Below are 13,338 nucleotides of genomic sequence, written 5' to 3'. Positions count from 1 at the left end.
CCGGATGAAAATTGTCAGGTTGACAATTTTCATCCGGCAGCAGCAGGGCCCTCCTCAGCCTTGCTCGGAAGTCGGCCAAATCCCTCTGGAGTTGATCAAACTGCCGTTGAAATTGCTGTAAGGACTCGATATGAACCTTCTTGTACGAATCTGGATCTGACATATTAGTATATTAAGTATAGTAGAATGAATGAGAGTGAGTGAGAGTGAGTGAGGAGGTCGGAGGGACCTATTTATAAAATGATTGAGAATTGGAAGGGCTAGACTTAGTCAAATAAAAAGCCACAACTGTTCATATCCCTTAAAAGGAAAAATTACATAAATCTCATATTTAAGACACCATATTACACAATATCCCTTAATGTTATAAAAAATTACATAAAATCCCGGATTCATATTTACTAGTGATACATATGCTATATGTATCACTGCTTAACATATGTATCACAATTCAAAATTCGGGATAAAATATAATTAGCAAACTATCCGGGATTTAATGCAATATTGCTGAAACCATCCGAAATTTATGTATTATGTGTGTTACTTAAATAATACTGGTGACTTTATTAATAAGTAAATTAGAAAAAAAAAAGATCTAAATACAATATTTTATCTTTTTGTTGTATTTTCAAAAGATAAAGATTGGTAATCTGTTGCAAAATATATTTCACTTGTCAGATAACTTACAACATTTAGACAATCTGTTGCAACAGATGGATATATCAGTTTACTTTTCCTTTAGCTGTGGCGTCTGTTGCAACTTGTTAGTCATCTGTTTATTCAATTTCATCGAGAGCAATCGATTTTTCTAAACACTTCTTGGCCAAATTCAATTTTTGCTCTTGGATTGCTTCTTTTTTTTTTCTTTGCATCCTTCAACCAAACTTAATTTTTGCTATTGGATTGAGGGAAAAATTTGAATTTGGAGGCCAGCTTGAAGGATGCAAAGAAAAAAAAAGAAGCAGTCCAAGAGCAAAAAATTGAGTTTGGCCAAGAAGTGTTTAGAAAAATCTATTGCTCTCGATGAAATTGAATGAATAGATGATTAGCAAGTTGCAACAGACACCACAGCTGATGGAAAAGAAAACTGACATATACATCTGTTGCAACAGATTATCCATATGTTGTAAGTTATCTAACAGATGGAATATATTTTTCAACAGATTACCAATATGTTTCTTTCAGAAATACAACAAAAAGATAAAATGTTGTATTTAGATCCACTTTTTTAATTTACATATTAATACAGTCACTAGTTTTATTTAAGTAACACCACACATAACACATAGATCCCGGATAGTTTACGTCAGATGTGGAGTCTGTTGCGTCAGATATGGAGTCTGATGCAACAGATATGGAGTCTGTTGGAATACATAGCAGCCTTGCTGGTTGTTTGATTTGTTCCATTAGTTTCTCCATCTGTTGAAACATCAACAACAACATAAACTACAAACAACAAATAAAAAGCATCAATAATAAAGAAAACACCAACATTTGTTCCAACAACATCATCAACTACAAAGAAGCATACATCCTATGTTCCAACACTATCAACAATAAGGGACGAACTCACATGGAGTCCTCCGGGTATGCGAGCACAGACTGAACTCGTATCAAACTTTATATACGTATGTGGAAATAAAGAAACTAACGTATATAATCTAAGCAGTGAGCACCTATAGTAAGAGTTGTTTGGTTAGCCTAGTTGTTGTTTATGGGTGCTTAAGGCTATTTATTTCTTTTGGTCTTGAGTTCAATTCCCACTCAGCACATATTTTTTAAATTTTGGTAACCAACTCTTCTCTTCTTATTCACTTTAAACTTTTTATGTTTTTCTCCCTTACTCTTTGTGTTGATTGTTCGGACTCCACTATTTTTAAGCTAAGAAGCACCCACCATCTAAACCACACCACATCGCAAGTTCCAATAATGCCAAACCCACCAACAACACCACACTACAAGTTTCAACAATGCCAGCCCCACCAACAACATCAATAACAGCATCAACAACAAAGAAACAAACAAAATACATAAAAATGATACTTCCAACAAGGCTTTTAAAATTCTCCTAACAGATGACTTTTTTTCGCATCTTATAATAAAAATTCTCGATATGTTTATTCAACGATTAAAAGTTCCTTCAAATTTTTTAAATAAATATGATATGGGAAAATGGTAATTAAATAAACAAAAAGATGTAAATAAAGTTGCAAGAAGAAGACAAGAATGAAAGAGCAATAATGAATCTATCATACAATGTCAAAAGGGGGTCAAAACAACAATATTAGTTGAGGAATATAAGATATGGATATCTATCAGTTTAGATCTGAACAAAAATTTTTGAGAAAGAGGAGAGAAAAAAAGGTTGTGATAACCCTAAAGAGAATAGAAAGAAAAAAGATGAGAGATTTAGGGCTGAAGGAGAGGAGGGACGAGATGAGATAATTCTAATTTCTAGATGTACTACCCTTAATATTAAATGACTAAACAAAGTGTATTTATTCAAATTTATATTTACAAAGGATAATTAATAAGGCTAATTTAGTAGTAAAATAAACCCCTAATTAATATTTTCTTGATGGGAGTGCCAAGTCAATATGAAAAGGAAGAAATATTAGGGGTTTCAATATTCATTAATTAATATTCACTAATAATTTGAGGGGCACGAGGAAGAAAACAGGTGACATTGAAAAGACAGGACAAGACTACTCAATGAGACTTTTGAGTTATCCAAGAAACATAAACATTTTTACCGCCTTTAGTAGTACTACTACTTTATCTACTCGGACAGTAGCTTGCTTTAAAATTAAAAGAAAATAAAAAGATTTTCAAACAGACATGTCGTTTGTTGCAACAGATTTAGATATCTATTTGAGATATTCCAATAGCTCAGTCATCTGTGACAATAGATGGAAATGTCATTTGATAACTAAATTAGAAACGTTATCTGTCACAACAGATATCAATATCTGTTTGAAAATTTCCAACACCTCAGTCATCCGTCATAACAAATGCAAACGTCTATTTGATAATTAAATAAGAAATGTCATCTGTTGCAACAAATATTGTTATCTGTTTGAAATTCTCCAACAACTCAGTTATTTGTTGCAACAAATTTTATTGTAATTGATTTAGAATGAACTAAGGATGAAAGAATGAGCTCCTTATTAACTTAATGTTAAGATTAATAATAGTACCTACATCGATCTAGGTGGAACTAGGGATGAATGAATGAATGAGCTCATAGGGTCAATTACAAATCTAATTGAGTCATTGCATATGCATGGTGTTAGTATTGTATTCATCCCGACCCGAGTCGTCGATCGATCACTCTGAGTTGAAATGTGTTCTCATTAACTTAATGTTAAGATTAATAATAGTACCTACATTGATCTAGGTGGAATTAGGTATGGATGAATGAGAACAAAGGGTCAACTACAACTTCAATTGAGTTTTTTGGCAATTGCATGATGAGACGGTACTGCATTCCTCCCGACAAGAGTCATCGATGGATCACTCTGAGACGAACCGATTCTTACTACCTCGTATGTTCAACTAATACCTTAATTGAATAATCTAGGACTAGGGGTGAGTTCTCATAGGGTAAACTACAACTTCAATTAAGTCTTTTAGTAAATGCACAATGAGACGGGACTGTGTTCTTCCCAAAAAGAGTCGTCGATCAATCACTCTGAGCTGAACTGATTCTTACTACCTCATATGTCTAACTAATACCTTAATTGATTAATCTAGGACTAGGGGAGAGTTCTCATAATGTCAACTACAATAGATGACAATGCCTATTTGATAATTTACAACAGATGGGTAATCTATTGCAACATATGACTCAATCCATTTGATAATTTACAACAGATGGATAATTGTTGCAACTGATGACTTAATCTGTTTGATATCTTACAATAGATGTGTAATATGTTGCAACAGAATACATAATTTGTTTGATTTGATCTAACAGAAAAGACATCTGTTGCAACAGGTTGAGCATTTATTTATATATAACTCAATTGAGTTCATATGTTAGACTAATACCTTAATTGAATATGAGTTCTCATAGGTTCAACTACAACTTCAATTGAGTCTTTTGTCAATTGCATTATGAAACGGTACTGCGTTCCTCCCGACCAAAGTTGGTAATCAATCACTCTGAGCTGAACCGATTCTTACTACCTTATATGTTAGTCTAATACCTTAATTGATTAATCTAGGACTAGGGTACTAATACCTTGATTGAATAATCTGGGACTAGGGGTGATTTCTCACAGGGTAAACTATTGATTAATCTAGGACTACGGGTGAGTTCTCATAGGGTCAGCCTCAACAGATGGCAGCGCCTATTTGATAATTTACAACATATGGGTAATCTGTTGCGACATATGACAATCCATTTGATAATTTACAACAGATGGGTAATCTGTCGCAACAAATAACTTAATCTGTTTGATAATTTACATCAGATTCATAATATGTTGTTACCTAATCTGATTGATAATTTACAACAGATGAGAAATCTGGCGCAACATATTAAACATTTGTTTTTTACAATTTCAATTGAGTTCATATGTTAGACTCCTAAATTGATTAATCTAGGACCAGGGGTGAGTTTTCACAAGGTCACCTCCTAGAGTACTCGGCCAACTACAACTTCAATTGTTTTTATATGATTTTAAAAATTACGCATATATTTTATGATTTTAAAAATAATTAAGATCATTTTGGACCAAATTAACATTTTCAAAACTACTTGTCATTCTTTTTCAAAATACAAATCAACCCATACAAAATGTTTCATCATTTCAAATCTTGAGGTCTAACTCTTTCTCTCTCATTCTCACTCAACAATACAGTACATACAACAACTACTCACCAAATTTGCTCAACCCTCCACAACAGATCGCTTTTCTTCTCATTTTCAACCACATAGGTAGTATTTTTGATATCATTCTTGCTTGTATCAGTCATTTTCTTTGTCTTCGTAGGCAATAGAGTTCTAGAAGAGCTCTATATTTGTTTTTTTTATATAAAAAATAAGGAATTTTAAGTTAATGATGAAAAATAAAACTTTTAGTTGTATTATCTTCGATAATGGGTTTACAATTTTGAGTTTTGATGGTAAAATTGTAGGAAGAACTCAAGAAATCCCTAGTTTCCATCGTAGTGTTCCATTAACTGTCGTGGTATAATTGGATGGTATTGGTGGTGATGGTGGTGTTTGTGGTCGTTGTGGTGGCACCAGTGGTGCATTGGTTGGTGGTTTTTGTGGTGGTATCAGTATTCGTGGTGTTTGTTTGTTTGTTGGAATTGGTTGGTGGTGTTTGTGGTGGTGGCTGTTGGTGTGTCGGTATTTGTGGTGTTTGTAATGTATTTTTTAAAATCTATGCATACATCAACTGTAATGTAATTTTTATTTTTCTTTGTCTGTAGGTAAAACATGTCTCCCAAAAGAAAAGAAAGTGAAAGTGGATCAACGTCTGACCATTAAAAAAAAAGGCTACAGTACAGAGGGATTCAGAGGAGCTTTCTAAACAATCTCAGTCAGGAAAAAGTGAAGCTGAGGAGAGATGTGAAAACAATGTTGAGGGAGGTGTACAAGGGTTCGTAGATGATGATGAAGAAAATAAAAGTGAAAAAGAGGAGGAATTGGAGAGTCAGAAAGAGAAAGAGGACCACATTATACGGCTTTCCTTGGGATTTCATGGTAAAATTAATCACTAATTTTACTCATCCATTAATTTATATTGAATATAGTTATTATGATTTTTTTTTCTTGCTTCCTATTTACACTTTTTAGGCTTGGGCATTTGAAGCAATTCCTCCCCTCCGAAAGCAATAAATGGATTACCCGAATGAGGTTTCTCATCCAAGGATGTTTAGGTGGTTGGCTGCAAAGAGAAACACCAATATTAAGAAGGCTGATCTCTTTAACCCTCCGAATGATGTAGTACATCTTCTTCAAGTAAAATAATTCTACTCAAAGATAAGAAAGATATTGAACAAATGGTATATCTGGTGCATGAGATGTTATATTTGATGTACCACATGGGACATCTGTTGTGATGGTGTATATCTTGCATTAGATTACCTATATGTGGCTTTAGTTCTCTGAACCCGACTTCTACAAGATTAACCATCTACTACAAATTATGTAACAGATGTTTAATCTGTAACATATCATTCATCTGTTGCGATGTACAGATCATCTATTGCATAACAGATTACCCGTCTTGTGTAGCTGTTGCACCAGATGATTGATATTTTGTATCAGATTATCCATATGTTGCTTTATTTCTCTGAACCAAACTCATACGGATTTTAACCATATACTGCAAACTATGCAACAGATGGGTCTTTTTTTTTAAATGTAGCCCAACTGTGAAAATGATTATATTATATGATTTAAATGCATCTGTCTTTTTTTCTTTTTTATAGATTGTGCATCCATAGATCGTGCCTACTGAGGAGGAGTCGGTGATGACTTCTTATATTACTCTTGGTCATGTTGATACTATTGCAAACCCAACGGTGGAGTTAACAAAGAAGGAATTGGCTAGCAACAGCCATAAGAAGAGCAGTTAGGCAAGGTTAGTCTAATGTTGAGGCTCTTCATGACCAACCTTTTACCAAGGCAGATCCAGGTGCTTCTTCTGGTGGAGTTGTTGGTGTTGGAGGAAGGCATTCTAATGCTGCTATCAAAGAATAAATATGTTTGAGAACACCCCTTTTCACCCTTACACAGGTCCCTCTCACCCCTCTTTACCCTCGTATTCTCGTTGCGAATGTGATGAGTGCAAGGATAGACAGGATAAACTCTTTAAAAAAGTAGAGTCTATCTCTAAAGCTATCGAGGAATTCAAATCCAAGAGGTGTGTCATACCATCCAAGAAGGTGAGGGAGCCATACACTCCTACAACGTTTGTTAGGAGAAAGAAAAAAGCAATTAGAGACGTACTCTCCGCTCGGAAACCAAATAAAATTGCAATTCCTCCCTCTCCAAAAGATGTTAAAGTTTAGGGGCCAGTCAAGAAGGTGGACATATACGCGGAACTTGGCCCCGAAGAGAAGAGGGATCTACGATAGGCCAAGAATGCTAAGCCAGGCGCACCAGATTACCCCAAACCTCTCTTTCCCTCCTAAGACTTCCAGACTCTGACTGATATGCGTATGCCATATGAGGACAAGGCAAGTTTACTTTTCCTAACCTATCCCTTCTAATATACCCCATGAACAAGAAGCTACGCAACAGATTTCACATCTGTTACAACAACTGGGTATACTGGTGCAATTGGTTGTGGTTCTGTTGCAACTTATTATCCATCCGTTGCATAATTTGCGCTGGATTATTGATTCAGAGAACCCTATGCAATAGATGGACCATCCGTGCATCTTTAGAATTACTAACCTATTTAAAAATTGACTTCATATCTCACGGCATGTTGACATAATTCTCTACCTTATGAGGAAAAGTCAATTAACGTACAGAAAAGCTTATGACACTGCCGATAGGATAATGGAACTCGATTACTGCAAGAAGCTCAAGGATAAGTACGATCAAATCAATGGAGAGGCGTCATCCCTTGGCGTGGGACTTGATTTCCTAGTTTCTACGTTGGTCTTGGATGAAGAAGAAATGTTAAGATATGTTAGAGGGGACAGGCCAAATCCACATGGCAAGAGCTGGACAGAGGTAAAAAGGATTCTTACAGTCATTAGCTTGAACGACATGCATTATCGGGCTGTTGAGATACTACTCGAGGAGGGAAAGATCAATGTTTATGACTCCAACGTACCTCTCATCGATGATTTCAATTTTTTTTCTTCTCGTGGAGCCACTGCTGGTGCTGTTGCCCATCTTGTTGAGGGAGAGTAAACTGATGAATCATTTGCCAAAGGAAGTGTTGATAAAGAAATCATGGGATTTTGAAGGTCGAAACAGGGGAATGATCCTTCCAAAAGATGATGTCGCTAATGTGAGCGGCTCGCACGCTCTTGGATACGTCGAATGTTTGCTGACTGGCACAGAAATGGCCAAGCCAATGACTTTTTTGTCCGACAACGCCGTGGCAAACCTACAAGAGGTCTGGGCTTATGGGGTACTAACTGGACGCTTGAAGACTGTGTATATAGAAGAGCCTGTGAAATAGAAATTTTTTATTTTAAGTCACCCTTCACTTTATTACATGTACATGTAGTGGCAATAATTTTTTTCTGATGAAAGTTGAGTTTTTTATAATGCAATAGATTAGATTGTCAATCTATTGCAATAGTGGGAAGACAGTAAGTCTAATCTGTTGCAACAGTGAGAAGACCTGTTTGATAATTTCTATGAATAATCTAATAATCTAAGTCTAATCTGTTGCAACAGTAGGAAGACCTGTTTGATAATTTCCACAGATGACCTAAATTTTACAACATATGCCTAAATCTTTTTGATATTTTCCAACAGTTACGCTTGAATATCCATGTGCTCATCGACAACAAACTAGTATCAAATACACATACCACCATGAAAATTTCAGCAATTAGGCTTCAATATCCATGTGCCCAACAACACCAAACCAGTAGCAATAACGACAACAATGTAGTATCTTCTTGCTCGATTTTGTTTCTCTTCAGAAGCCTTGATTTTGTTCAACAAACCCCAGATTACATAATTTGATTGTGAAGGGTGCCGTTCTTCATACCAATCAAAGTAATCACATTCACCCAATTTCTATAAAAAAGAGAACACAATTACAAAACAATTACAAGTCAATAATTAATCAATTAATTAAATAAAAAAATATTACCTTTGAAATCTTACAAGTAAAAAACCTACGACCCAAATTTTGTTTAGTCCAAGAAGTCTTTAACATAGCTTCATGACCGCACTTACAATATCAAAAATCTTTATCACAAAAAACAGTGGAAGATGCTCTCGACATTGTCAAGGTCAGTTGGAAAAAATGAAAGTAATAATTTAAAAAATTTGGATAGATAAAAAATGATGATGATAAATAAGAAGATTTGGAAATTTAGGGTTAAATTTTAAGAGGAAGAAGAATATATAAGACAATAGAGAAAAAAATGACCGTTGGGGGCCAAGTGACAGCAAGTTAGCGAAATGTGCCAGGACTGACACTAACACATTTGATGCCTATTTTATTTTACGTCCTTAAAATGAACATGTCTACTTGATGCCTATTTTATTTTAGGTGTTTGAAATGAACACCGTCGATGGGTTGCGCCTTTTTTATTTCAATTCACTTTAACCTTTTTAAACGTAGTGGCAATTTTTTATGTCCAACAAAATTTGAATTTTTATAATGCAACCGATTCTCCATCCGTTGTAACAGTTATCCTACCTATTCTGACATATAGTTTATCTGTTGCAATAGGTTGGTCATCTGTTGCATTATCTCAATGTTTTTATCTAAAGTCCATCTGTTGCAACAGTGGGAAGACTTGTTTGATAAATTTCAACAGATAACCTGCCTGTTGCAACATATGTATAAATCTGTTCGATTATTCCAATAGATGTGTCGTCTGTTGTAACAGATAAAGTCCATATGTTGCAATATATGTCTAAATCTATTTTTTTTTTAATAGATGTGTCATCTGTTGCATTATCTTGATGTTTTTATCTAAAGTCCATCTGTTGCAACAGTGGGAAGACCTGTTTGATAAATTCCAATAGATCACCTACCTATTGCAACATATGTCTAAATCTGTTCGAATTTTCCAATAGATGTGTCGTCTGTTGCAACAGATACATTATCTGTTGCAATATTTGAATCTAGTATTCCTTTTCAATTAATAAGTTCAAATCTAAGGAATAAATAAAATTCATAGCCAAAATAAAATAAATCGAAGCCTTCATAATTTAGCTGAATAAGTCAACAAATAAATAAAATGTAAAAAAAATTGCTATGGGTACAGATCTCAACAAATACATCAACAAAATTTAAGTATACTACTAAGGATTGCTTTGACAGGCTCAAGCTATAAAGATCTACTCAGTATGGACAAGTTGTTCTTCATCCGGTGCTATGAAATTCGGCTTTGCTCGTCGTGGATCTTCATTGTTGTTTGCGTACGGTTTCTGCGCTTTCTGCTCTCCGTATTTCCATAAAAAAATCCCTTGAGCCAATTTTATAGAGCTTCTTAGAAATTGAGTGATTAGGATTGTTGTATGTGATATTACTTTGTGAAAATGAGTGGATGAAGAGGGGGTAGTTTGATATAAGAAATTGAGGAAAGTCATAAACAACTTTAAAGAGAAAGTGAGAAACTAATGGACCTTTTCTGAAAAGTGAAAGTAACATGCTATTTGCTGGAAATCAAAAGGTAATATGGTATTTGCTGGAAATCAAAAGGTAACATGATATTTGCGGGAAAGCAATGAATAAAATAAATAAATAAAAAGTTTTAAATTAATTAGGAAAAAAAGAGGATTGTGAGATGTTACAATATCCCCCTCTTGGGTTCATTCGTTATCGAATGGAGGTTATATATTCGTGTAAAACTCAACACACTAGCATTAGGAAATGAAACTTCTAGAAATGAACTTTTCTTATTATTATATTTCTCACCATAATGTCAAAACTCCAAAAAGAAACTCACCAAGAGAAAATATAAATTATAAACCAACGACAATAGACATAATCACGATTTAAGACAGGTGTACCATGGGGCTTGAGTTGAAAAAGCGAATTGCAAGAATTTATGGAATATCATATGCATGAACCATAAGGGTATCTTAGTTATCTGAATTGGGTTCCTAGAGCATGAATGACATGATAAAGACTTAGGCATATTCCCATTCGAAATGAAGTTATATGACATGAAACAGTGGGACATTACACATAGGAATAAGAGCATTTTCACATTTAATACTAGTAGCCTTCGATTTCAGCAACACCTTTCAAAGCTACCCCATTTTTCTCTGAATATCACACTTCATTATTACCAACTCAAATGGGCACATACATATGCTAAAGTCTGGTTCTAATTACATATTCTTAACATATTCAAGCCTAAATCGAAGGTACAAGATGCCACACTTAAAACAATCATGCTAGTCATAATTTTAGGATTTTATAATCTATTTTTCTTTAGGAACCTTCATCTTGATAGTTGACTTGTTCTTAGGTTTTGTTCTAAAACTAAGAAAGGTCTCTCTTACATCTAATGTTTTACCCAAGGACACTTTTTTTTCTCATCATGAAAACAACCATACTCGAAATCTGATCAAGAAGTCATAAATTACATAATGTATTTAGCCACATAGGTATCAAGTTACAAGGTGTATTAAATGAATACACTTAATACTGCAGGCTAAAAAGTACGATTTCATCAGAATCAAAGTTCACACTAGAATCAATACACCTTAGAGCACTAACAGACTAGAATCAATACACCTTGGAGCACTAACAGACTCTTCTCAAGTCCTTGCACAAATTTTAAACTCTTATATGGCTTAATCAAAAAGGACCATACCATTTAGACTCTAAACTTCTGCACCTGAATCACCCAAATAATGAGACATATCTGAGCACATCAAAATAACGAAAGAATGGGGATAACTTTACTTTCGTATGGGCAATACCATAGCACGAATTAGAATATGTAAGAGGAACATTCTGACTCCATAGAACGAAGTATAATATGAAGAAAGAGAGACATTCCAAAACACCTAGTAGCCTCTTGCCTATAAGTGTGGCGCACTACACACCCATAAACAAGAATCTACCCGACGTGATTTTGCAGACACCCTAAGACCATGAACTGTGCTATGTTACCAAGTTTGTCATGACCCAATCCAGAGCCCTAGCCGTGACGAGCATCCCAAACCATGAAGGCCCAGATACCCTTCTAACTTGTAATCTCATACACTGTCCTCATATGAAAAATATAATGTAGAAATACATAATGAAATGGAATCATGGTCATTAAATCTAAATTCAAATCTTAATGAAAACTGTAATTCAAAATATCTGAGTTATATCTGACTCAGTCTGTGAAATCTCTACTACGTGATCAAATGACAACTGTCTGAAAATTGGGTCAAGGCCCCTAGTAGACCCAACACATAATAATGATAAATGAATAAAGTAAACTAGTCATTCTGAAACATAGAAGGCTCACCACAGAACTCTGTACTTCTATCTAGATAAAATTTACTAATTATCGAGACCCCTAGATTGAGCCTTAGAACCTAGAAGGGAGGGGGTCAATACAGATGTACTGGTACGTAGAGCAATACAAAATAATATATTTATATATAACATAAGTGAGAGAAATTCATAAAACATTTTACATATAACATATGAAAACACATGGACACATTTTAAAGACTTTGAAACATTTCTTTGAAACCATGACTCACTCTTTGTCTTACTTCTGAGAAAGATGGTACACCCTACAATCTGTAATTCCATGGAGTATATGAAATCACCCTTGATTCAGCGGACAAGCCCCTGATCCAAGTTTGCCGCAAGGATTGGAGTATGTATAAGAGGGACACGCAACATCACACAGAAGGGTGCCAAAATCCCTAATCAAATCAACTTGTCATGGTAATGCACAAGATCACCAAGTAGGGTTCCTAACCATAGTCTCAATTTGGGACGACATGAATTAAGGTACACAAGATCACAAAGACTGGTACCATAATCCCGTGTCGGCAAATCAGGGTTTCTAGCATAGAGTCTTTCAATCGTACTTTCTTCGGGTAACCATCTAACTCCCTTCAAGTCCAATTTTAAACTTTTTTTAAACATGCATCTTTCTAAATTCATAATCTAACAATCTGATTTCAAACATATGTTCTATTCTTTTCTGAATTACTATGGCTTTAACTGAGTTAGTGTCGTCACACCAAGACTTGCAAGTCCTATTTCTGAGCTATATCGTACCATGCATGATTCTTTCCTTAGAACATAATTTGGACCACCCAAGCATGCAAATAGTATAGGAAATTTCATGTTTCAAAAGCACAAGTCAAAACCATGCTAAGATTGTCATTCTTTCAATAACCATGTGGTGGTCATGTATTTTTGGCAAACATGCAATTCTTTCAGTAAAAGTGTATTCAACGTTTATCAACATGCACAACCCTTTTTTTTGGATTCAAAATCATATTCAAGCCATAGCAATAATCAAGATATTTCAAACATAATTCATATCATATAAAAGATGGGAAAAATCATAATAAGAGAGGGGTTCTTTAGGATTCATGCCTTCAATTGTATATTCATCCTTAAAACACATGCATACATATATATAGAGTTTCAAATCAATTTGGGGGAAGGCCTAGAGACCAAAACAATACTGATCAAGGCT

This window comes from Capsicum annuum, chromosome 10 (genome assembly GCF_002878395.1).
Source record: "Capsicum annuum cultivar UCD-10X-F1 chromosome 10, UCD10Xv1.1, whole genome shotgun sequence".
Classification (NCBI taxonomy): Eukaryota; Viridiplantae; Streptophyta; class Magnoliopsida; order Solanales; family Solanaceae; genus Capsicum; species Capsicum annuum.
This window is presented reverse-complemented; position numbering follows the sequence as displayed.